The 25,000-nt window shown below is 36.3% G+C and overlaps 1 protein-coding gene across 2 annotated transcripts in view; it reads left to right on the plus strand.

Annotated features, from left to right (window-relative positions):
- Positions 1-25,000, plus strand: part of LOC115208907 (protein Jumonji) — a 232,035-nt gene that overhangs the window by 54,315 nt on the left and 152,720 nt on the right. Inside the window, exon 1 of one of the 2 annotated variants that reach the window (XM_036511178.1) lies at positions 546-709. The exons of the other annotated variant lie outside the window; for it this stretch is intronic. The gene's annotated coding sequence lies outside the window, so the exon portion shown is untranslated. Of the gene's footprint in view, positions 1-545; positions 710-25,000 lie in introns of those variants that run through there. 2 annotated transcript variants of the gene reach the window in all.

The following is a 25,000-nucleotide window of genomic DNA, read 5'->3' on the forward strand; positions in this document are numbered from 1 at the left end:
TGTAAACCACTTCGAATATTATTTTAGCAAGTTTAAAGTGATTTCTTTTGTGCCATAAACCATTTACTATTACTCTGGTGCCTCCCTTCCCTTGATGCCCTAAACACGTTTATTTTGTGTGATGGTTAATCCAGCACTGGGTTGTTTAATTACCAATGATACATGATATGATTCACTTAGTTTTATACTTAGGCAAAAAAAATTCATGTTTTCATGTAGGCAAAAGAAATCACCATTGTTGTTGTTTAACGCTGGGTCAAGCAAACCCATGATTAAAAGCATTTCAGCTATGACCATGATCATACGTTCATTTTCCTTTTTTTGGTAGTAGTAGTAGTGGTGGTGAGGGTAGCTAATACTACATATAATGTGTTCTTTTGTTTTTTTGAAGACAGTGGAATGTGATTTGAAGGAAATTTGGTTGTTATTTCTAATAGGTTTGAATAACCATGTAGATGTTCATTTGCAATCTTCCCTGTCAGCATGCTATACTGTTTATCTTCGAAGGACTAAAGGAAAATATTATATTCATTGCAGTGAGGAATAGCAGGAAGAGCATCCAGTTGTAGAAAATCTGCCTCAACGAATTACATCTGGTCCATGCTAGCATGGAAAAGTAGATGTTAAAATGATGATAATGGTGATAAACATGACATATTACTTTGCAATCACATCATTCCAAGTTTAGTTCTGCCGTGCAGTTCCTTGGGTAAGTGTCTTTTACTATAGACTCAGTTTGATCAACATCTTATGAATAGAATTTTGGCTATAAAATTTGTGCAAATTATATGTTTATGTCTCTGTTTATGTAAAAACTGATGCCATATATAACAAAAAAATGTAACCAGTATTCTGTCAAGAAGTATACTTTTGCAATTTGACAAGTTAAGCATTTATAGAATAAGTATCAGATTGACAAAAAAAAAAAACAACAAAAAAAAAAAAACCCCAAAACTGAGGTTTATATGATTGACTAAGCACTTAAAGCAGTGTCCCAGCTGGGTCACACTCCAGTGATTAGAATTGATAAAAGAATGCGAGAATAATAAAATCATAATTTGCACTGTGAACTGAAATGATGACTTGAATATTTATATTTAATATATTCTGGTAGATTTTAATGCAAATATGCTAATTGATGTTGGGTACGTCACAAGAGTATAGCTTCTTTTTATGACAACATATTCATAACACACTTCACTCATTGGTGCAATGAATTCTGGGACCCTGATGTTTTGATGTGTTGTGTCTAGTCAGCCAGAAGTACCTGGGCCTTTGAATCTAAACAAGAACTGATGGCTTTGTTTATAATTTCAGTGAACGAACAATTCACTGATTAATACTGATATCTACCAACCAGTAATAAATTGTGATGTGCACTGTGAACAGTGAAATCTGAAACAATGAGTTGCACATTAATTCTTAACATGTTTTGGCAGATTCGAACACAAATAAGCTAACTGCTGTTGTGTTTGTCCCAGGAGAACAGCTCCTTTTTTTGGTGACAATATTTTCATAACACACTTGACTCATTGGTACAGGGGATTCTGGGATAATGATGTTTTGACATGTATCTCATCAACCAGTAATACTCAAATCTTTGAGTCTTGACAAGCACTGATGGATTTGTTTATAATTTCAGCAAACTATCTGTTTGTTTTACATGTTTTATCATCCTACAATGGATTGGACAAATAAGTATTGGGGCATTGTTTTACTATCAGATATTCTCTCTGATGTTCACACATGACTCCTTTTCAAATAAGGGATTTTTTTTTCTCATTTCACATCTTTGAAAGCACAGAGCTAGCTGATGATTTATCGACATGGAAAGGCAATAAATTTTAGTGTTTGTAACATACTGCTTTTTCATGTAAAGTGCTGAATGCAAAATATTCATGCACACACATACACAAACACACAGTTTTATCTGTCAAATTTGTTACAGTAGAAGATATGGTTCTTAGGTACTAAACAGTAGGACTGAACCAGAAAAAACATAGTTGAAAACTGAACATCTTAACTACACAATCTTGTCTGTGCCTCAGTATCTTGACATATTTTAGTTTTCTTTCACTGTTGACATTGATAAAGTAAAAACCTAAACTAGTTATTTACATTTTTAAATATACGTGTGTGTGTGCGTGTGTGAAAAACAGATTTGGTTTCATATATTTACATTAAGTTTCATTAAAATATAATTAGTTGTTTGTTATAAAAGAACATAAATAGTTTAATTATGTTAACATGTAAGTATTTGACAGTGTTATGTCTTATTCACATACACACACACACACACATATAAGTACATGCACATTTACACACATACAGTTCATGCACACATGTATATATATATGCATGTGTATATAGATCCATATGTGGGTGCATGTATATATATGTATAAACACATATGTATATGTATGCATGCATACATATATATGTATATGTATGCATATATATGTTTATATATGTATATGTATGCATGCATACATATATATGTATATGTATGCATATATGTTTATATATGTATATGTATGCATGCATACATATATATGTATATGTATGCATATATATGTTTATATATGCATATATATGTTTATATATGCATATGTATGTATATGTGCCTATATATATATATATATATATATATATATAATTACACATATACACATGTTTGTATGTGTCTCAGATAACATTATATATTTACATGATTACACAAGTGTATTTTAGGAAACCCTAAGTCTGTGGATAGCTGTTAGCCTTTTGGGCAGATTTATTTATTAAAATCTAATCCCTTTATTTTGTTTGCTTGTCTTGTTTTCTTGGAGTGGCTGTTATTTCACAGCATTTTACACCTTCTGTGAGGTATTTTTGTTGTTGCTGTTGTTTTTATTGATACTTTTTCTTTTAATTTAAACAAATTTAGTCTTTCTGGTTTTGTTTACTTGCGTCTGGCTATATGTGTGTTGAACAGTTAACAAAGTGTTTATGTGCATATATATATATATATAATATATATATATATAGTGTGAGAGAGGCATTTGTGTGTGTGGGTGTATATGTTTCAAAGTCTATATGTTGTTATATGCTAATAGTTTCGTGAACTTGTAAGCGTATAGATGGAAAGGTGAAATGGTAATATCAGAATAATTACAGCTGAAACGACAATACAAATAATCTTAATTAAAATCCTTCCATGTTGATTCTTGTGTAGTGAGTATTGAAAGACAGAGACATACATACAGCTAGTGTTAGAGAGATGATCATTCTCCTGCAGAAGTAAACATGAAAACTAACCATATCCATGTTAGTCTTATATTCTTTCTAATTTTGGCACTAAGCTAGCAATTTTGAGGGGAGGGGAAGTCGATTATGTCGACCCTGAAGGGATGAAAAGTAAAGTTGATCTTGGCAGAATTTGAATTCAGAATCTAAAGAACTCAAAGAAATGCTTCTGACATTTTGTCTGATGCTAACAACTCTGCCAGTTTGCCACCATAGTATATATATATATATATATATATACATACACACACACACACACACACACACACACACACACACATACATATATATGTATGGTCTGATTAATAAGTATCCGGACTGTTGCCATAGTAACGAAGCTAAAGCATGCAGAGTTAAGCTGCTTGGCACGGATTGACAGATAGAAGTTTTAACATTCTAGCTCACTTCTGCTGTATACAGCAGTGTTTGGAAGGAACACGTGTAGCATGTGATCATCGCATTGACCTTTAATCTGCATCAAATTTTGCCAAAAGGTTGGTAATACTTGCTCAGAGGCCTTATGCAAAGTTGCAGAAAGTGTAGGGAGAGGAGTGGCTGAGCCAAAAAAATTTCGATAGTAACAAACGTTCTGGGAGACCTGCAACCAACAGATCTGAGAAAAATATCGCAGATGTGCATGCAGCTGTGAGGGGGGAATTGTTGACTTGCCAGCTGTGAGTTTTCAGAGGATGTGCAGATTAGTTACGGTTCAGTTCAGTCCATTATCACTAAAGATTTGGGTATGAGATGCGTGTCTGCCAAGTTTGTGCCAAAACTGCTTTCAGCTGAAAATGCACCTGCCCATTCTGTGCAGCTTGTGCACAAGTTTCTGGCTTGGCACAGCATTCCCCAAGTCTAACAGCCACTGTATTCTGCAGATCTTGTCTCTTGGGACTTTTTCCTCTTTCCAAACATCATATCCCGCTTGGAAGGAAGAAGATTTCAGACGTCGAGGAAATCAAGTGAATGCAACAAGGCAGCTGCTGATTATCCCAGAAAATGAGTTCCAGGAAAGCTTCCATCAATGGAAACAGTGCTGGATTATGTGTGTGGCTTCTGAAGGGGTCGATTCCCTGACTTCGACTCCACAGCCCTGGTTCCAGAATCACAATCAATGTGTGAGCTGGGAATGACATGAGTAGTAGTGCAGCCTTCCATGTGCATATTGCTAAGTTGGCAATGGAATACAGGTTGCTGACCGGATGAATCCTTAGAAACTTCAGAATGAAAGTAGGAATGCATGATGGTCCTCTGAAGGACCTTTGTCTTTGCTATTGCTCCCAATCATAGTCACTACATAGCATGAAATTAAAGAAGATAGCCTCAATGCAACAAATCAGCTACTGGAAAAGACTCAAGGTGTTGACTCTTTACTCTGTAGTGAAAACAAGAAAGATATGCTGCAATATACTTCTGGAAGATCCTAGAAGGACATATCCCAAACTTTAGTGTTGAAAGTTGTACAAACACCAGAACAGGGTGCCATTGCATAGTGCCTAGAATTCCTTCCTTGCTGTCAAAATACAAACCAGATACTGAAATAACTTGCAATTTAAGGTCACACAGCTTTTCAATATTTTCAAAAAGGAGCTGAGAGACTTACATGGTGCAGATGTAGATGTCTTCAAAACTAAGCTGGATCTCCTTCTGTCAAGAATCCCAGATGTGCCAACTTAACAGCAGAAAATGGGAAATAGGGCAGCAGCATCAAATTCCCTCAGTTGCAAAATGCCAACTATTAAAGGAGGATTAATGAAGGCGTGGCAATACCAGTTGTTGTTGCTCCAGCATGGTCACAGCCCTTGGCTAGAAACTAAAAAAGAAAAAAATTATGTGTGTGTGTATAATGGTTGGGGTCTGAAGGTGGTAAAAACTACAGAGCATATTTTGGACCTTTGTGCTATGTGGGCTGAAAGGTGGCAATACATCAAAAACAGAAACCCATTTTGCTTTTGTTCTACTAAGCCGCAGATAAGAAGTAGAAAAGTTAGGAGGCAGGACTAATAATTATCTTACATGTCTTGAGATTCTTGTGATCAAATCCACTGTAGGTGTGTTGTGCTGTTGTCTCTTCCGGAGAGGACAGTCATTTCTGCATTCTTTAGATTATATAAATGTTGGGATGGAAATAGGTGCCAGATAGTCTGGGATAATATTTCCTTCCATAGACTGGTATTCTATTCAAGCGTTATTCATCTCTCATCTGCTTAATATTATGAATCCGTAACAAAATACCAACTCTTATGAATGTATCCCTTAGGGGGTCATCTAGAGAATAATTTATTTTCAAATGTTATATTACTTTGGTTGTGGAAGGTTTGTTTAAAGAACAAGTCAGATCATATTTTGGTGCTTTGTTTTTGGTTTTATAAAATTTATTTTCTCAAATGCAAACAATAGTTTGCAGTATGTGTTTGCCACATATATTGCAAATATTAAAAAATTTATATTTTTTTTTACACCAATATTCTTGACATTTGCAATATTATCCCTGAAAACTTTGCTGAGATGCACAGTAACTGAAACAAAAAATATTAAAGAGGGAGCTGTTATGTTTTTTTTTTGACTCACCAACAATAGCAGCCAAACTATCCTCAAATTACACCCTATTAGCTTGGAAAGGAATAGGACATATTAATATTGTTCAGGACACAAGGCCTGAGAGAAGGATAGGATGGTCATGGTTGGAATACCTTTGAACATAAGTCTGTCCAATCAGTGTTGCCCTTTGTCTAAACATCAACACTACTGAAGAGTGGTGGTTGTCATGCTCTGACTGAGACTATTTTACTTGCTTCATCTGTGGCTACTACAAGAGTCTAGAATGACTAATATGCAGCATAGCTATATTGCCACACTGCCCCCAACATGATAAACTATTGCATACCAGAGTACATAGTGCAATCCTTAATTAGTCAGTGGGGTGGCCTGACTAGGATCCTGGATCTATGGGTTGTATTCAGACATTTTATTTGTTGCCTCTGAAAGCAGAGATGACCAGGTCTGCATGACAACAACTGATACTTATTTTAAAAATAGATAGACAAGGCTGTTAAAAATAACTTCAAAGAAGCAATTTTTGTTTTGTTCTGAAATTAGTGAAAATAAATTTTAGTTCTACTGCTCTATAGATAATTCTAGTTAGTATTTGGTTGGTGTTAGGCAGGGCATCCCACTGAGAAAGCATGCTAAAGGAGATAGTGGGACTTGGTGCAGTCTCTTGACTCACTAGTTCGTTTGAACTGTCCCACCCATGACAAATGGAAAACAGGCATTAAATAATAATAATGATAATGTGTGTATAAATGTAAATAAACAAATATTGTTTTTTTTATTAGAAGCATCGAAATGTATATCAACAATCATGGCTGATTGTTGACAAATTTTTCCACCTTGTAAGAGTAATTTACCCACTATTTATGCTAACAGCAACTTTGCGTTCTAAAAAATATCTTATTTGTATCGTACAATAATGATGATGATGATGATGACAATGAAGAGGTGGAGGAGGATTTGTGGCACTAACAGATCGGAGATTCTTATTCCTTTATAATGTGAAACATGGGATGTTTGTAATATTTTGTGTGAAAAGTGTTGTTATCCTATATGTTGTTTAACCCTAACTCAATCCTGATTGATCAGTCACATAAGCTATTCCAGCAGTGACCATACATCTTTATTTAGCGCTAGTAATTAGATGACTACATTATGCAGTGTGCCTTTCTCTTTTAAGATAATAGGGTATGATTTGAAGGAAATTTATTTATTTTATATTGCAATCGGTGAACAATAATGCCATTGGTCACAACTTCACAAAAGGTCAAACAACTAGTTCACTGTTTTTCTGACTGAGAAAGTGACTAGGGAGTGTCTGTAATTTGATGCAGAATGAATATCTTAGACCTTATTGGCTTGCCTACTGTGAGGTCTGGGATTGTATGTAGGGTCTAGGAAATTGAGCTTAGAGTGCAAAATTTGAAGTCTTTTTTATTATGTGTTGAGTTTAATGAGAAAACCTTTTAATATTTAGTGATGCATGTTGAGATTATTTATAGTAAATTTATACGTCGATTTGACATCTAGGATCTGTGATGTTATACATAGACTACTTATTGTTTATTGAATTTAATATTTTCTTTTTCTTCATTTGTGGAGCCTTTGATTACCATACACCCCACTCCTTGACATGTAGCTTTGGCTGCAGATGAGACACATAACTGTGTTTGTTTGGAAAGGCCAGCTATCACTCTGTACATGCCTCTTTTCTCATTTCTTCTGATAGTGCTGAGTGCATTTCTTCTCCATATCTTTAATCCTTTTTTAACATACTCATATATTACACAAGCATACACACACACACACACCACACACACATGTATTTATACACCCACACATGCATAATTGTGCAGTAAAATGAGGGATAACATATTTGATATAGTGAGCTAAGGCATTTTAAATAATTAAAATTACATTTTTAATGACAAAGAGTCATTGTGTAAATGGTTAATTCTGATAAAAAAAGACAGGGGAGATAACCCAGAATTAAAGTAATTGAAATTAATTAAATATGAAATATAGTTTGTGTTTGATCTTTTGCTATATGGTGACAATTCCAAGTATATTTCGCTTTTATTAACCTTTTTATTTGTATATTTACTGAAGAGTGCAGACATTGTGAGGATTTAATGTTATAATTGATAAAAATATAAAAATGTACATAGAAAGACACTTTTTTGTGAATAAATACAAATATTTTTTGCATGTAAAACATTAAAATTTGTTCATGGAAACAAACTCAAAACACACATATATGAACATACATACGTGCACACGTATGCACGAACATGCATACATAAATATACACACTATTGCTCACACGTATGTATTTGTGTACTTGGTTTTATGTATGGGAACCCATATATGCATACAGATGGACACAAATGTGCCAAGACACACTGTTAGATAAACAAGTATACATAGGCATAGTTGTGACACATACAAATACTTATGCATACATATATACCTGCACTCCCTCTTACACAAATATATGTATCTGTGCATGCAAATGCATTGACGCCTTATATCACAGCATGGCTTTGACTGTGCTTCCAAAAATAAACTAAAGAACACACCCAGCAATGAAACCTTTTTATGGTCCCTTGAGCTGCTAGAAATAACAGTTACATTTCCTTTATATCATATCCTAAATAAATGTGCCCTTTTAAAGCCTAGCCAGGCTCATGGGCCCGGTTTCCATGGCGTATGTGTTCCCCAGCTGGACAGGACGCCAGTCCATTGCAGCGTTACTCATTTTTGCCAGCTGAGTAGACTGGAGCAACATGAAATGAAGTGTTTTGCTCAAGAATACAACGCGTCACCCGGTCCAGGAATCGAAACCACAATCTTACGATCATGATGCTGCCATCCTAACCACTAAGCTATGTGACTCCACATATCATATCCTACTGTCTTAAAAAAGTGGATGAACACATTAGATAATGTAATCCTAGATACACTATATCTTGAAGCGAAAAGGGATACTTATGGTTAGAATCTTTGTTAAAGAATCTGCATTCAAGGCTGGTCTGTGACCAGTCAACAACTGCAACAACAACATGAAGGCACTTACGTGCACTCGTTAGATCTAAGGAAATGACAAAATTGATCCCTAAAGTGCTAGATTAAATACTCTGTAATATTTAGTTATGTACCTCTATTTTGGAGGAAGGGGATTTGCTTTCCATTACTGTCTTGTGGAAATCATCATCGTCGCAGGAGTGGCTGTGTGGTAAGTAGCTTGATTACCAACCACATGGTTCCGGGTTCAGTCCCACTGCATGGCACCTTGGGCAAGTGTCTTCTACTATAGCCTCGGACCGACCAAAGCCTTGTGAGTGGATTTGGTAGACGGAAACTGAAAGAAGCCCGTCGTATATATATGTATGTGCGTGTATATGTTTGTGTGTCTGTGTTTGTCCCCCAACATCGCTTGACAACCGATGGTGGTGTGTTTACGTCCCCGTAACTTAGCGGTTCGGCAAAAGAGACCGATAGAATAAGTACTAGGCTTACAAAGAATAAGTCCTGGGATCGATTTGCTCGACTAAAGGCGGTGCTCCAGCATGGCCGCAGTCAAATGACTGAAACAAGTAAAAGAGTATCTTAACATACACTTTTCCATGCTTGCGTGGGTCAGATGGAGTTTATTGAGGCTGATTTTTTACACCCAGATGGCCTTCATGTTGCCAACCTTGACCTGTTTGTAACCAAGTTAATATTTCCCTGTAGCCAAGTATATGTTTCGCAGAATATTGGAAATGAATGACATTGCCTGTATAACAGTGACACTCATTTGCAACTATTATATAATACCTAGACAAGAAGATTCAAGCATACAGTCTCATTGGCCTACATGTGTGTATAACACCAACCGCCCCACTCTGCAGGGCGGTTGGTGTTAGGAAGGGCATCCAGCCATAAAAACCATGCCAAAACAGACATGGGCTTCTGTCTGGCCAGTTCCTTTCAAACCATCCAACTCATGCCAGTATGGAAGGAGGACATTAAGTGATGAAAATGATGATATATATATACATATATATTTTCTGCATTAAATGGAGAAGCGATGACAAGTAATAATTCTATAAATAATAATAATAATAATAATAATGATGATGACGACGACGACCACCACAACCACCACCACCACCACCACCACCACCACCACCACCACCACCTCCTCCTCCTCCTCCTTCTTCTTCTTCTTCTTCTTCTTAAAGCTTATAAGTGATATCCTAGATGTGAATGGAATTATATTAGAAACTATAAATGACTATATCCTCCCCCCCCACACACACACACCGACAGTGTATGTCTTTCACTTGTTTGTCATTAGACAGGCCATGCTAGGGCACCACCATAAAAGGATTTTAGTCAAACAAATCGACTCCAGTACTGTTTCTCATTAAAGCCTAGTATTTATTTTATCAGTCTCTTTGGTTAAAGAAAGTAGTCCTATATTGGGGCATATAAGCCCTTGACAGACAAATGTGGCTGTCAGTATGCATGAGATACACACACACACACACACACACACACACGTGTGCAGACATGCACACACGTACATGTATGCACACACACATGTGTGTAGACATACATGCACAACAGGCTTCTTTTAGTTTGTGTATTTACAAATCTATTCGTAAAGCTTTGGTTAGCCTGGGGCTATAGTAGATAACACTTGTCCAAAGTGGCATGCTGTAGGATTGAACCCTAGACAATGTAGTTGGGAAGTAAACTTCTTAATAACACAGCCATGTCTGCATCTATGATTGGTTAAAACATAAGTATCTGTTTATTTTTTACTAATGTCTATACAGACAACTATAGGTGGTGGATTACCAGAATTGGTATAGTATCAGACAAAAACGCCTTATAGTATTTAACAACCCTTTACATTCTGAGTTCAAATTCTGCTGGGGTCAAATTTCCCTTTCATCATTTCTTGGTTTGATAAAGTACCATTCAAGTATTGAAGTTGATTTATACTTCTATAATATAAAAATATCCTAGATGTGAATGGAATTATATTAGAAACTATAAATGACTATACCCCCCCCCCACACACACACACCGACAGTGTATGTCTTTCACTTGTTTGTCATTAGACAGGCCATGCTGGGGCACCACCATGAAAGGATTTTAGTCAAACAAATCGACTCCAGTACTGTTTCTCATTAAAGCCTAGTATTTATTTTATCAATCTCTTTTTGCTGAACTGCCAAATTACAGGGACATAAACACACCAACACCGTTTGTCGAGCTGTGATGGGGACAAACACAGACGCAAAGAGACACACTTACACACACACACGATGGGCTTTTTCCAGTTTCCATCTACCAAATCCACCCACAAGGCTTTGGTTGGCCCAAAGCTTTAGTAGATTTTTGCCCAAAGTGCCATGCATGCAGTGGGACTGAACCTGTAACTATGTGGTTGTGAAGCAAACTTCTTACCACACAGCCACACTTCCACCTACCTATACATGAAATCTATATAGTCTTGTGCTTGTTTTAGAAATCATTATTACATATTAAGGGAATTTTCTCTCCCTCTTCACCTGTTAGAGAACCACCTAGACAACACATCACACAGCATGTCTCTGAAAGTCCTATCAATAACCACCTCTCTTTTCATTTGATTATAATCTAACTTTAAGGTGAAACATGTGTGTATGTGAATGTGTGTGTGTTGTGGAAGGGTATGGCTGTTTGTTGACAATTTAACTTATCAGGGTTATCTATATCTAATCCCTGTGATCACTCTCTCTCTCTCTCTCTCTCTCTCCCTCTCTCTTTATCTGGCACCACTAACCCATACCTCATCCTCTCTATTTTGAATGTTTTCCCTTCTCCCCGTCTCCTCTCCAGCCATTTATTCATCCATACAGCCAGTCAGCCAGCCATTCCTAACTCCAGTCCTATAACTGCCATCCATTACCTTGGCACCCCTACTCTCTCTCTCTCTCTCTCTGTGCTTATTTCTGTTTGATTGTCTCTCTCTTTCTCATCTATCTTCTGCTCCGCCTTTCTTTCCTTCCCACCTTCCTTTTCTCCCTCCACCCCTTCTCTTCCACCTGGTGCTTTAATTATAATTCCAACAGCTGTCACATGCCTGGTAAGCTGGTCTTCCAGGAATGCGCGCATACGCATGCACACACACTCACACACACACACACACACACACACACACACACATACACACACTTTGACTACTTGCTTTATTTCCTTCTTTATAAAATGTCATGAAATCTGAACAGGCAACACTTTGAGGAGGAGGAGGGTTGGAGGTAGTGATGTACATTAAAAAAAAAACTTTCTTAAAGGGGCCTCTGTACTATAAGAAAACTGAAAAAAAGAACAAAAAAATTATTTATTGCTTCTGTTGAACCAAATCTTCAACTTGATTTTGATATCTGATTGTAGCCATTTCACCTACAATCACTAATGTTATTGAAAATAGCTTGAACATTGTACAATCTCATTTAGTTTTCCCTATAAATACAAGGTTTTTTGACTTGTGTAAAAAAAAAGTGTTAAATTCTTTTTGTCCGAGCACAAAAGTACATTTTATAAAGTTGAACAGAGTATAGTCAGATTAAGTGACCATAATATATTACTGGTATTTTAAAGTGATTTTGATGAAGTATATTCTCAATGGTGGTAGGTTCTTCTTGACAAAGTATATTTTTGCAAGTCCCTGGCAAAGTATGTTCTCAATAAAGTACAAACCAAGAATGTGTCGTTATTTAAAATTCCAAATCTGACATGTGTTACTTCCATCAATAGTGTTTTTAGAAAAGATATAAATATCCCCAAAACATTGTAAAGACTTCATCCAAAAACTAGGTTTCCTCTTTGGGACCAGAAAATACTTCCACCCTGATCAATTACCAGCCTCTAAAAACCTCAGCAAAGACCTACAATGGAGTGCTACTCTACATCTGGAATGGTACTTCTACAATGCACACACAAACATCTTTGAGATACCCAAAAGAAGGCCATTTATTGTTTAGCAAAGACACTAACATACTACAAGCATTATCTCATAATTTCCTGATTATACCTATTCTACACTTACCCCAGTAGTCATCCTCTCCTCATCTAAAATAATTAGCTGGATAAGCTTTCTACCATGATCCAACTGATACATTCCTTACTTCTACTGAGTCACATGTAAGACACTTTTCTTGATATCCTTTCCCAGTGCTGTAGCTATGTGGAATTCCTTCCCTTGCCTATATATATATTTTCTGTTGTGACCTACACAAGTCCAAACTAGACATTAACCACATTTATCATCTCCTTTATCTTGGAAGACCTACAAAAGTCATGAATGTTGTCCCTTGTCTGATTAACCAAAAAGAAAAAGATTATGGTTACTTTTTATTATTTCCTTGTTGGTTCAGTCTAACGGTTCCTTCTTTTCCTGGCCACTTAAATTTGTTGATCCTGTGTATTTGACCTAAGAAATGAGGTCAAACACACATGCTAGCTTGCTATGAATTAGTTGAAAGTGAAGACTTATGTGTATTTACAAGGGTTGTTTCTGATTGTGTAAAATGAAATAGAAATAACCAAGTGGATGAGGTTGTATAATCAATTTGTGTAAAGAGTTCAAATCCATCGTAAAGATTATGTTTTTAGTGGGTTGGACTCATTATTCCCTGTTGGTTCCATTTACTTTGCTGTAAACGATAAAAACCAAACCTTTGGATTATTACAAGTGATAAATCAAGCCAACAAGGGAATCTCTAGGTCAGGCACGAGCGACCCTTTTCAAGAAGTGGCCTGCATGAGAGATGATTCATCATCAGGTGGGCTGCACTACTAAAAAGATTTTAAGATTTTTCATTGGCGTGCCCATTAGAAAGTCCTGCACATGCTGCGACTGCTTGAAGTGATCACTCTAACAGCTATAAATAGTAGCCAAATCTCCCTCAATTCATACTTGAGCACATTTGACAATATTATCTTGAATTTTTGAAGGAAATGGAATGGTCAGGAGTAGACTAGGTTTACTTCATTGCAACTGACTTAATGCTGAATAATATTCAGTTATACAAAATAGGCATCTTATTGAGTTGTTGAATCAATACAGCATCGTACAAAATGCCTGCATTATTTAGTTACTCCCAAGGTCAGTTTTGTTTTTCATCCTTCTAGAGCAGCTAAAATAAGCAGCAACCATGAACTTGGGCTGATTTAAAATTTCTTTAAAACATCTTAGATGTGAATGGAATTACAACAGATGTGAGGATGTATTCTCTTTTACATGTTTCATTCATTTGACTGTGGTCATGCTGGGGCACCACCTTGACGGGGTTTTAGTTGAACAAATTATTATTTTTTAAAGCTTAGTACTTATTCTATCGGTCTCTTTCCCCAAATTACTAAGTTACAGGGATGTAAGTACACCAACACTTGTTCTCAAGCCGTGATGGTGGTGGGGATCAAACACAGACAGAAACACACGCACACACGATGGGGTTCTTTCAGTTTCTTTCTATCAAGTCTACTCAAGGCTTTGGTCAGCCTGAGGCTATAATAGAAGGCACTTGACCAAAGTGTCACTCAGTGGGACTGAAGTTGGAACCATGTGGTTGGGAAGCAAACTTCTTACCACACAGCCACGCCTGTGCTTATATGGGGAAGGACAAGGATTTATTTTGTGCTTAATTCATGACATGAAGCTGGAAGCAAGGACCAGCTCATAGGAGTAACCGACATCAAGTATTAAGAAGTATTCACTTATTTTTACTTGGTCTGCTTGAGAAATCCTCACTTGCCAAAGTTATCTCAGGCTCTGTCAGTCTAACCTTATTGGAAAAATAGTTGATATGATACTCTCACTTTCATGGATGAAAAGCAATCATTAGGAATGGCATACAGCTGTGAAAACAGATCTTCCAGAAGCAGATGTCAGATGTTTAAATTTGCACAATCATCAAACTCATACCAGTGAGGAAAAAAAAAATGACTGAATAAAGCAGACTTGTACACACACACACACACACACACACATACACACACACGCGCACATGCACACACACATGTACTCCACATGTCCACATACCCATGTGGACTCTTACATTCATATGTACACACACACGCACACACACACACATATACATGTTCTTATATACATGTTTTCATATGCATACTCATCATGTACATGCACTTGTACACATGCACACATATCCGAAACACACATTCACACTCACAAAATGAATAAAACAGATGGGACATTGCAGAGGGAATCAGATGGGATTCTGGGCAAGTAGGAGGAAGTAGAATAGGAAGAGGAGTAGGAACAAACAGTTCTATATTTTTGGTAACCAACCATTAATCTGTATATGTGTGTGTTATGTAAGTTTGTATGTATTTATGTATACTCTTTTACTCTTTTACTTGTTTCAGTCATTTGACTGCGGCCATGCTGGAGCACCGTCTTTTAGTCGAGCAAATCGACCCCGGGCCTTATTCTTTGTAAGCACAGTACTTATTCTATCGGTCTCTTTTGCCGAACCGCTAAGTGACGGGGACGTAAGCACACCAGCATCGGTTGTCAAACAATGCTAGGGGGATAAACACAGACGCACAAACACACACACACATATATATATATACATATATACGACAGGCTTCTTTCAGTTTCCGTCTACCAAATCCACTCACAAGGCATTGGTCGGCCCGGGGCTATAGCAGAAGACACTTGCCCAAGATGCCACGCAGTGGGACTGAACCTGGAACCATGTGGTTGGTTAGCAAGCTACTTACCACACAGCCACTCCTGCACCTATGTATGTGTATATGTATTTTTGTGTGTGCCTTGTATTGTCTTTATACTTATTAGTTAAGTTCTATTTGTAATTGTCAATGTTTAATTATGGTGGTTACTGCTGGCTGGTCTTAGCTGTTCAAATGAAAACATCTCAACTGTTTGTTTTATTTTGGTCACTGACAACCATGAGCAAAATTTCTAACTAGCTTTTGTATTTTGTATGTATATTTATTTTTTTTATTTTATTACTCATTTATTTATTTATTTCCTAGAATTATTTATTTAGAAATTTTAACTATGTTTAGTCATGTGCTTACACTTAGCATTAATTTCTCCCTATCTCTCTGTATGTGTGGTTGTGCATGTAAATCTGTGTGCATGTGTATTTTACATCATCATCATCACCACCACCACCATCACCACCACCACCACCACCACCACCACCACCACCACCATCATCATCATCATTTCCATACTTGCCTGGATCAAAAACAATACAAGGCAGATTTTTCTAAGGCTGGGTGCCCTTCTTATTGCAAGTTTCACCTGTATCCAAGCAAGGAAATATTTTCCCTGGGTCCTTTGAGCACAAAGAATATAATGGCTGGATGCGCTTTCACAGAAAATCACAAACAAATGACACTGTGTGTATGATAGTAATGTTTGTTTACAATTATTGCATGATATCAAGACATGGACATAGACACACACACACACACACATACACACACACACACACAAGCACAAGCACAAGCATGCATCTACCACCCCAACTTTCTCTCATGCAATATATATGTATACCCTAATTCTCCTCTCCTGTACTGCCTCTCATCTCCCCATTCACTCCATCTGCCATTATACTCTTGCTCTGTTTCACCCACACATTCTATCTCTCTCTATTTTCACTCTATTTCCTGGGTTGCATAGATCCTGTTGTCACTCTGTCCTCTTACACATGTTATCTTGCCTGTACATACTTATCTCTAAATGCTGAATACTCTTACCACTTGTCTCTTATAACTTATCATTATCATTCATGCTTCTATCTTATTCTTTCTGCCTCTCACTCTGTAAAGGCATAGGTGAGCAAGCAGATATGGAGTCAGAAATTCCTTTAGTCATGTTGTGGATGTGGCTTCCTCTATAGTGCTGGTGCCACAAATAATGCTCCCAGCATAGTCTGTAGAATGTAAGGTTTAGTTTTGTTGAGGATATGAGACTGCCATAGTAAACCTCCATCACTGATAACTTGTTTCCATCTGAATTTGAGGAGCAGTGTAGCATTTTGAATCTTACAGTCAATGACATTGAGATGATTACGAAGGCAAGATGCAAAAGCGTCCTTGGCAATGATGGTAGTTTACACAAACTTTAAAAACACTACTCTGGCATCCTCAGAGTATTAGTGAGTCTAATGCAGTAATTGTTGAAAGATGGGACTGTAATATTGGACTGGTGCTTAGCAAAGAACATGCAGGTACCCAAGGAAGAGAGGTTGTCATTGACTGATTTGTTCTGTCTGATATCCCTCCTCAGTGTGGGAAGTTTTAAGGTCTTTTATGGAGTGCAGATAAAAACGAAGTTGAAATTCCCACCACTGAATATGTCTGAAGACACATCAGTTCAGAAAGCTAATGCAAGCTGAAATAGGAGCTACCTGCCATCTATGACATATTTGACATGGAATTTTAAGGTGTGGTGTTATCAACAAAGAGCTGTTCCATTACATATGGATTTGTTACTGGATCCAGTGTCTTACCTGGCTGACCAGCATCAAACGGATAAGATAAGCAGAGTAGTGATTCATGAATGGGAGAAAGAAGTAGAAAATGCTTTGTCATGGATAAGACAAAACAGTTTTTGCTGTGTCATATCCCTGTATATTACATAGCTTGTGAGAAAAAGACTAAAGCAGAGAGAGCAAAGACTCCTCAGCGAGCAGTAAAACAAAATAGTTGCTGCATAATTGAAATGGGTTATAATTGCATGGTGCTTATGTGATGGTTACTTGAGTAACTGATGGAAAAATGTGTGTTACAGTGTGGGCCTAAAGAACCTGGATGTTTTCCCAGTAGTATCAGCACTGGTGACGGGGATGCACTCTGAAGGTAATGAAATTATTATCTCCAGTTTACAGCCGACGAAAAGAGTGTCATGAAATACAAGTTGTATGTAAAACGTGTGTCTGTGTGTGTGTTCATATTTCATCTTCTAAATCATGGGAGTAAATCCAGTTGGAGAATCATAGTGTTAATATGTGTGTATGCATGCTTTCATACACACATATACACTTACATATACATTTACTATTTTTTAAACATTTTGTTGTTGTTTTTGCATTCTTGGTTTTAGCAGCTTAAATTACTCAAGGGCAAGTATACAAATGTGTATCTGTATGTCTGACATGTTTTAGTGGACAGGATATGACACAAAAGCTATAAATTTATAATTCTTTAGCATTTAAACTGGCTATATCCAACCCAGATATTCTATATGTTTTATGTTCAATCTGGCCAGATCCAGCCTCTCACATCTACCCTACAATGTCATTCTAAAAATAGTCAAATCATCGAAATCTCAAAGAATGAATGCATGATTAATTCTAAACAACACAAACAAATAAGCATTACATTTGATAGAGTTATCTGAATGCTAAAAGATTAAAACCACCATAGACATACTATTCTACATCCATAGACATACTATTCTACGGGTCACAATAAATGCTATTCTACATCACCTCAGTTTCTTACCTGTCAAACAAAAGTATGAGATCATCTGAGAATTTTACCAGCAGTAGATTTGCATTGTATCAGAGTGCAAGGGATCTTTATCTCTTTATCCACTTATTGGCCATGAATTTGGAGCTAAGGACTGACCTTTAATATTCTGTCAGGGCTTAGGCAGTTGCATCCCTTTTATGTTTTTTTTTGGTCTTTTCTAATTCTAATCAATTATATTTAACAATAATTTTTATCTTTTACTTGTTTCAGTCATTACTGCAGCTTGAAGGGTTTTAGACTTAGTTCTTATTTTTTTAAAAAGTCTGTGACTTTTATTATCAATCACTTTGACCGAATTGCTAAGTTATGGGAATAATGGGGTTGTAAACAAACCAACACCAGATATCAAGCAGTGAGTGGAGACACACACATGAACACAAAAATATACATACATATACATACACACATATATGTATGACAAGTTTCTTTCAGTTTTCTTTTACCAAATCCACTCACAAGGCTTTGGTCAGCCTAGGACTATGGTAGAAAATACTTACCTAAGATGCCATGCAGTAGGGCTGAACCTGAAACCATGTGGTTGGGAAGCAGACTTCTTACCACTCTTCTTACTATACAGTTGTATAAAAGAAAAACAAATCTGGTATGTACAGAACTTGGGATTCTGCGATTCTGCATGTGTCAATAGAAGCATTTTCAACCATTGACAAAATCTTGGTTCTTTTAAGACATTAAAATATTTCTTTAAAATAATAAAAAATTTAAAACGATAGAAAATTTAAAACGATAGAAAATCAAAACAAAACAAAACAAAAAAAATGAAGCTTAAGAGATAAATTACTAACTCCTTTGCTATTAATTAAATCGAAAATTTTAATTAAATGTTGATGTCTAGATTAATAGTTCATATGTTTGCTAAATTTAATTAAAATAAAATTCATTTTTGCTGAGATAGAAAAATTCAGAGTACAATTTGCAAGATCATATTTAGGGAAAAATGTACTGGATACAAGGTTAATTCAGAATACAGTGCATGTGTGTGTGTGTGCATGCACGTGTGTGTGTGTGTGTGTGCATGCATGCATGTGTGTGTGTGTGCATGCATACAAGTGTCTGTTTTCATATAGAGTAATTTAAACCTGAATTGCATGAAAAATAACTCTGTGTGTATGCCTGTTTGTGTTACTGTTCTCATATCATTTAATATGAAGTTGGAGTTTGGATATGTCACAGAGAGCATGTAGAATATATCAACAAAACATGGGAGATTGTTTATATGATATTTAGTTACTTTATCTTACATACATTTCATTATATATATAAAAAAAAGACAATTACCACCATGACTGATATCCAATCTACAGTGGAGAAGGCTAGCCACTGGATTTGGTTAAAAAGAGACGATGAGCGATGGCTAGAAGTATATTGAGTTCTTCATAACCAGCTGATCTAGCAAGCGGGGCCTCATATCAGTGAGGGGGGCTGGTGCGCATTGATGCCGTCGAGAGGTAGGCCCCGAAACGGCGCGCCTTCTTTCCTGATGACCCCATACACTTGCTAGCTTCCGATATGCGGAGCTTTTAACTGGTAGCACTTGCATGTGCAAGTTGTTTGCAAGACATGGTTGTGTAGTAAAAAGTTTGCTTCTCAGCCACATGGTTCTGGGTTCAGTCCCATTGGACAAGTGTCTTGCTGTAGCTCCATACTGACGACCAAAGCCTTGTGAATGGATTTGGTAGACGGTAGTTGAAAGAAGCTTGTTGTATATATATATATATATATATATATATATATATATATATATATATATATATATATATTTGTGTGTGTGTGTGTGAGTGTTTGTCCTTCATCACTGCTTGACAACCGGTGTTGGTATGTTTATATCCCCATAACTTAGCAGATCAGCAAAAGAAATCGATAGAATAAAAAGCAGGCTTAAAAAGAGAAAATAAGTATTCAGGTTGATTCATTTGACTAAAACTTCCTCAGCATGGTCGCAGTCTAATGACTGAAACAAGTAAATGATACAGATAAAATGTATTGTCCAACTCTCCAGAGACTTGTGACCTTTATTTGTATCCTTTACTGAATGACTGCTACCTCTGTGATGGTTAGTTCTATCAGCAAATCAACAATCCAGTAATTCAAAATTGATAATACATTTTGAATATATAATTTACATTATATTATAAATAATCTTTTTTCTTTTTTAATGAAATATATATAAAATAGTGTAACTAAATATTTTACATATAATGTCACATTTGATATCATTCTCCTGTTTTGTTTTGATATATATGTGCGTGTGTGTGTGTGTGAGATAAAATAGGTCTAATGGAGTGGAGAATGTCTCATGGGAGGATTCTATATGCTAAATACATATGTCTCCTTATTATGATTTTGTGTTCTAATGCATAATTTCATGTAGTTTATATTAGCATTATTATTTTTAAGACCTTTTTCATACAGTCAAGCTTGTGGTATTTCTGGGATTTTGATAATGTACTAAATAAATGAACTTGGTAGCCTTTCTTAAAAGTCATATGTTCATTAGTATTCTTTAAATATTAATGGCAAATAGTAGACAAAATACGTTTTTATACATTTTTTAAAACTTAATTTTACATTTGTGTGGAATAAAATGCCATTTTGCTTCAAGAAATATTTTTAAAAAATACATATAATTCAAAATAATGAAGATTTATTTAGTTTCTTTCGTTCTTTCTTATATTATAATATTAGTTCATTTTATTTCTTTTTGAATGATGGTGATGATGATGATGATGATGAATTTCTTAAAATGTAAAAATATGTTCAGTTTCATTATTTTGGAAAGTATTGGGGAAGGTTTGAAGATTTGAAAATTGTTGGAGAGGAAGCCTTAAAGATGCAGAAATCTTCTTTTGGAAATGTCTTATGGAGATGCAAATGTTGTTATCGCTCTCATTGTCATCATTACCACTACCACTATCACCATTACCATCACTGTCACCGTCATCGTTGTTGTCGTTTTATGTCCACTTTCCGTATTGATATAAGTTAGCCAAGTCATCATGGTCAGAATCAGTTTTTATTTAGAGTTATTGTTTCTTAGGTTAAGAGACTACACTTCGCTCATGTGTTCTATTTTGGCATGGTTTCTATGGCAGGATGCCCTTCCAAATGCCAACAACTTTACAAAGTGTACAAGATGCATTTTTTATCCACTAATATATTCAGACTAGTCTTCTTATCTTGGTTGTTATAGTTACAATATTTTGGCTGTTTTACCTTTTAATCTTCATATACCTTTTATACTTGCATATGCCTTTTATACTTGATCACATTCATGAAATTTCAAAGTAAATTCTCTATTAAATCTGCAAGAATAGATTGTCCTTATTCCATTGCCCATATTGGGGATGTTTATCTCTTAGCCTCTTTTATTATGTTGATTGAATAAACCAGTCTATTATATTTTTTGGCAGACTCAAAAATCAAACTCATGGCCAACAGCTAAATTACTGCACTTATCTCTTAATCAATGTTTATATTTACTATCTCATTGTCCTGTAAGATTATTAACCCATTAACATTTAAACTGGTCATATCCAGCCCAAATATACTACTTGTTTTATCTTCAAACCTCTCACACCTAACCTACAATGTCGTTCTAAAAATAAACAGTCACATCATTGAAATCTCTAAGCTATAAGATGATGAATGATTAATTCAAAACAAGATGAATAAAAAAGCTTTACATGAGACAGAGTAATCTGAATACTAAAGTGTTGCGTCGCCTTACTGGCACTTGTGCTGGTGGCACATGAAAAAACATTTGAGCGAGATTGTTCCAGTGTTGCTGGACTGGTTCCTGTGCAGGTGGCACATAAAAAACACCATTTGAGCGTTGCCAGTACTGCCTGACTGGCCCTTGTGCTGGTGGCACATAAAAGCACCCACTACACTCTCAGAGTGGCTGGAGTTAGGAAGGGCATCCAGCTGTAGAAACTCTGCCAGATCAAGATTGGAGCCTGGTGCAGCCATCTGGTTCGCCAGCCCTCAGTCAAATCGTCCAACCCATGCTAGCATGGAAAGCGGATGTTAAACAACAATGATGATGATGATGATTGGAAATCAGAAGAGTTAAGCCTAACTTTTGCTTTTATCATATCAATAATAATACTAACTATTATTTCTAATTTAGGCATAAAACCAGAAGTTTTGAGGGATGGGATTTGATATCGTTGACCCCCCATATTTGACTGATACTTTATGTTATTGGCCTCTAAAGTGACGAAAGGCAGAGTTGACTTCAGCAGGATTGGAATTCAGAATGTAAAAAGCTGACAGAAAAAAAAAAAAAAAAATCAATTTGTTCACTCCTCTAGTGATATTGCTATTCTACCACAATCTCATCAGCATATAAAAATGATAATTATTCATTTCAGACAAAATTTATCAGATGCAGGCTTTTTATTGTGGCACCAGCATGAGAGGTTGTCCTCAGTTATCCTAAAAAGTCTTCACTACCCTATGCTGTCTCTGTTCATTTGTTATTCACCTTACTGACTGCATTTTGTCTTGGCACCACTACATGAGATGCTATCTTTATGTTTGTTCAAGGCAGATGTGAATGAAAAGACTAATTGAAGTATGTGTGTGTGTGTGTAGATATAGATATTCTTTTATTATTTTACTTGTTTCATTTATTTGACTGCAGCCATGCTGGAGCACTGCCTTGAAGGGTTTTAGTTGAACAAATCGACCCCAAGACTTTTTGCTAAGCCTAGTACTTATTCTATCAGTCTCTTTAATTGAACTGCTAAGTTACAGGTATGTAAACACACCAACACTGGTTGTCAAATGATGATGGCGGGGGGACAAACAGACAAAAAGACAAACACACACACACACACATGGTGGTCTCCTTTCAGTTTCCATCACAAATCCACTCACAAGGCTTTGGTTGGCCCAAGCCTATAGTAGAAAACACTTGCCTGGTGTCCCATGTAGTGAGACTGAACCTCGAACCATGTGGTAGGGAAACAAGCTTCTTACCACATAGTATATAAATACACATGCTTATATATACATATATATATGGGCAAGCGAAAGCGAAATCGAAATCGAATTGAACCAGCCAGGATCCCTGGTCTGGTGGTACGTAAAAAGCACTATCCGACTCGTAGCCGATGCCAGCGCCGCCTCGACTGGCTTCCGTGCCGGTGGCACATAAAATACTACAATCCGACCGTGGCCGTTGCCAGCCTCGCCTGGCACCTGTGCAGGTGGCACGTAAAAAGCACCCACTACACTCACGGAGTGGTTGGCGTTAGGAAGGGCATCCAGCTGTAGAAACATTGCCAGATAAGACTGGAGCCTGGTGCAGCCTTCTGGCTTCCCAGATCCCCGGTCGAACCGTCCAACCCATGCTAGCATGGAGAACGGACGTTAAACAATGATGATGATGATGATGATATATATATGTATGTATGTATGTATGTGTGTGTGTGTGTGTGTGTGTGTGTGTGTGTATTTATACACATGTGCACACACACAAAATTGCCTAGTGGATTGGTCTACCAACTTACACTATGTTCATTGAGATCCATGCTGCAAGATTTGGTTGAATCTCTGGATAGTGCACTTTAATATATGTACCTAAAGTAATTTTGATTTTTGATAGAAGACACCTAATTGTAGTTCTGTCACTATGGATTACATTATGAATTGATTTGTTTCTGTGTATGTGCAACTGGATATAAAATTGTATCTAGATCTTGCACATTTTCCTCCTTAAAAGATTTAAGCTATGATTTTTTGTTTGATAAGATATAGATTGTAGTCCTGTAATTTAATTTTTTTCAGAAAATTTGCACTCTGAAGTTGATGTGTCATGTGCTTAAGTAGTTGAAGATTGTGTGACCATATGCATATGTTTAAATTCAGCAAATCTTACACACAAACCAATTTTATTATAAATCTCATAAATAAATATTCAGTTAGAGAAAATCAAACAATCAGTCAAACATAGCACTGTGATGTTTCCAAAGTTTGGATCTCTAATTTTACTTGTACCACATTCCACAGAATATTAAAATTTTTCATCCAAAATGGATTACTCGGAAGAAAGAAGCTGTACATATGGCCTTTGTAGACTTTCGGACTGCTGAGTAGTAGCTGTTGATGCTGGGTGTATGATTAAGAAGTTTGCTTTGCAAGCAAATAAATCTAGATCTGATCCTACTGTCTGGTGCCTTGGGCAAGTGTCTTCTATCATATTGTATGGATAAGCAATACTTTGTGAATAAAATTTGGGAGACAGTAATTGCACAGAAGATCATTGTGTGTATGTGTCTAACACAAGTGTATATTGGCAAAAAATATACAGAATGGTGATAAAATTCATAATCCTATCAATCTAAAATAGTTTGTGGTATTGGTTCCACATGACTTGCATAGATACTCTCATCTTACTCATGCAATTGTAAGTGTAGTGAACCAGTGATTGTCCCATTGGGAAACTATAACCACTGTTGCTATATTATATAAAACATATAAATCCATGACTGCAGAAAAACATATGGTAGTAAAGGAATCCTAGAAGGCTAACATCTTGCGAAGGAAGGATTGTGGAGAGGGATTA

The sequence above is a fragment of the Octopus sinensis genome, linkage group LG1, assembly GCF_006345805.1.
Source record: "Octopus sinensis linkage group LG1, ASM634580v1, whole genome shotgun sequence".
Taxonomy (NCBI): Eukaryota; Metazoa; Mollusca; class Cephalopoda; order Octopoda; family Octopodidae; genus Octopus; species Octopus sinensis.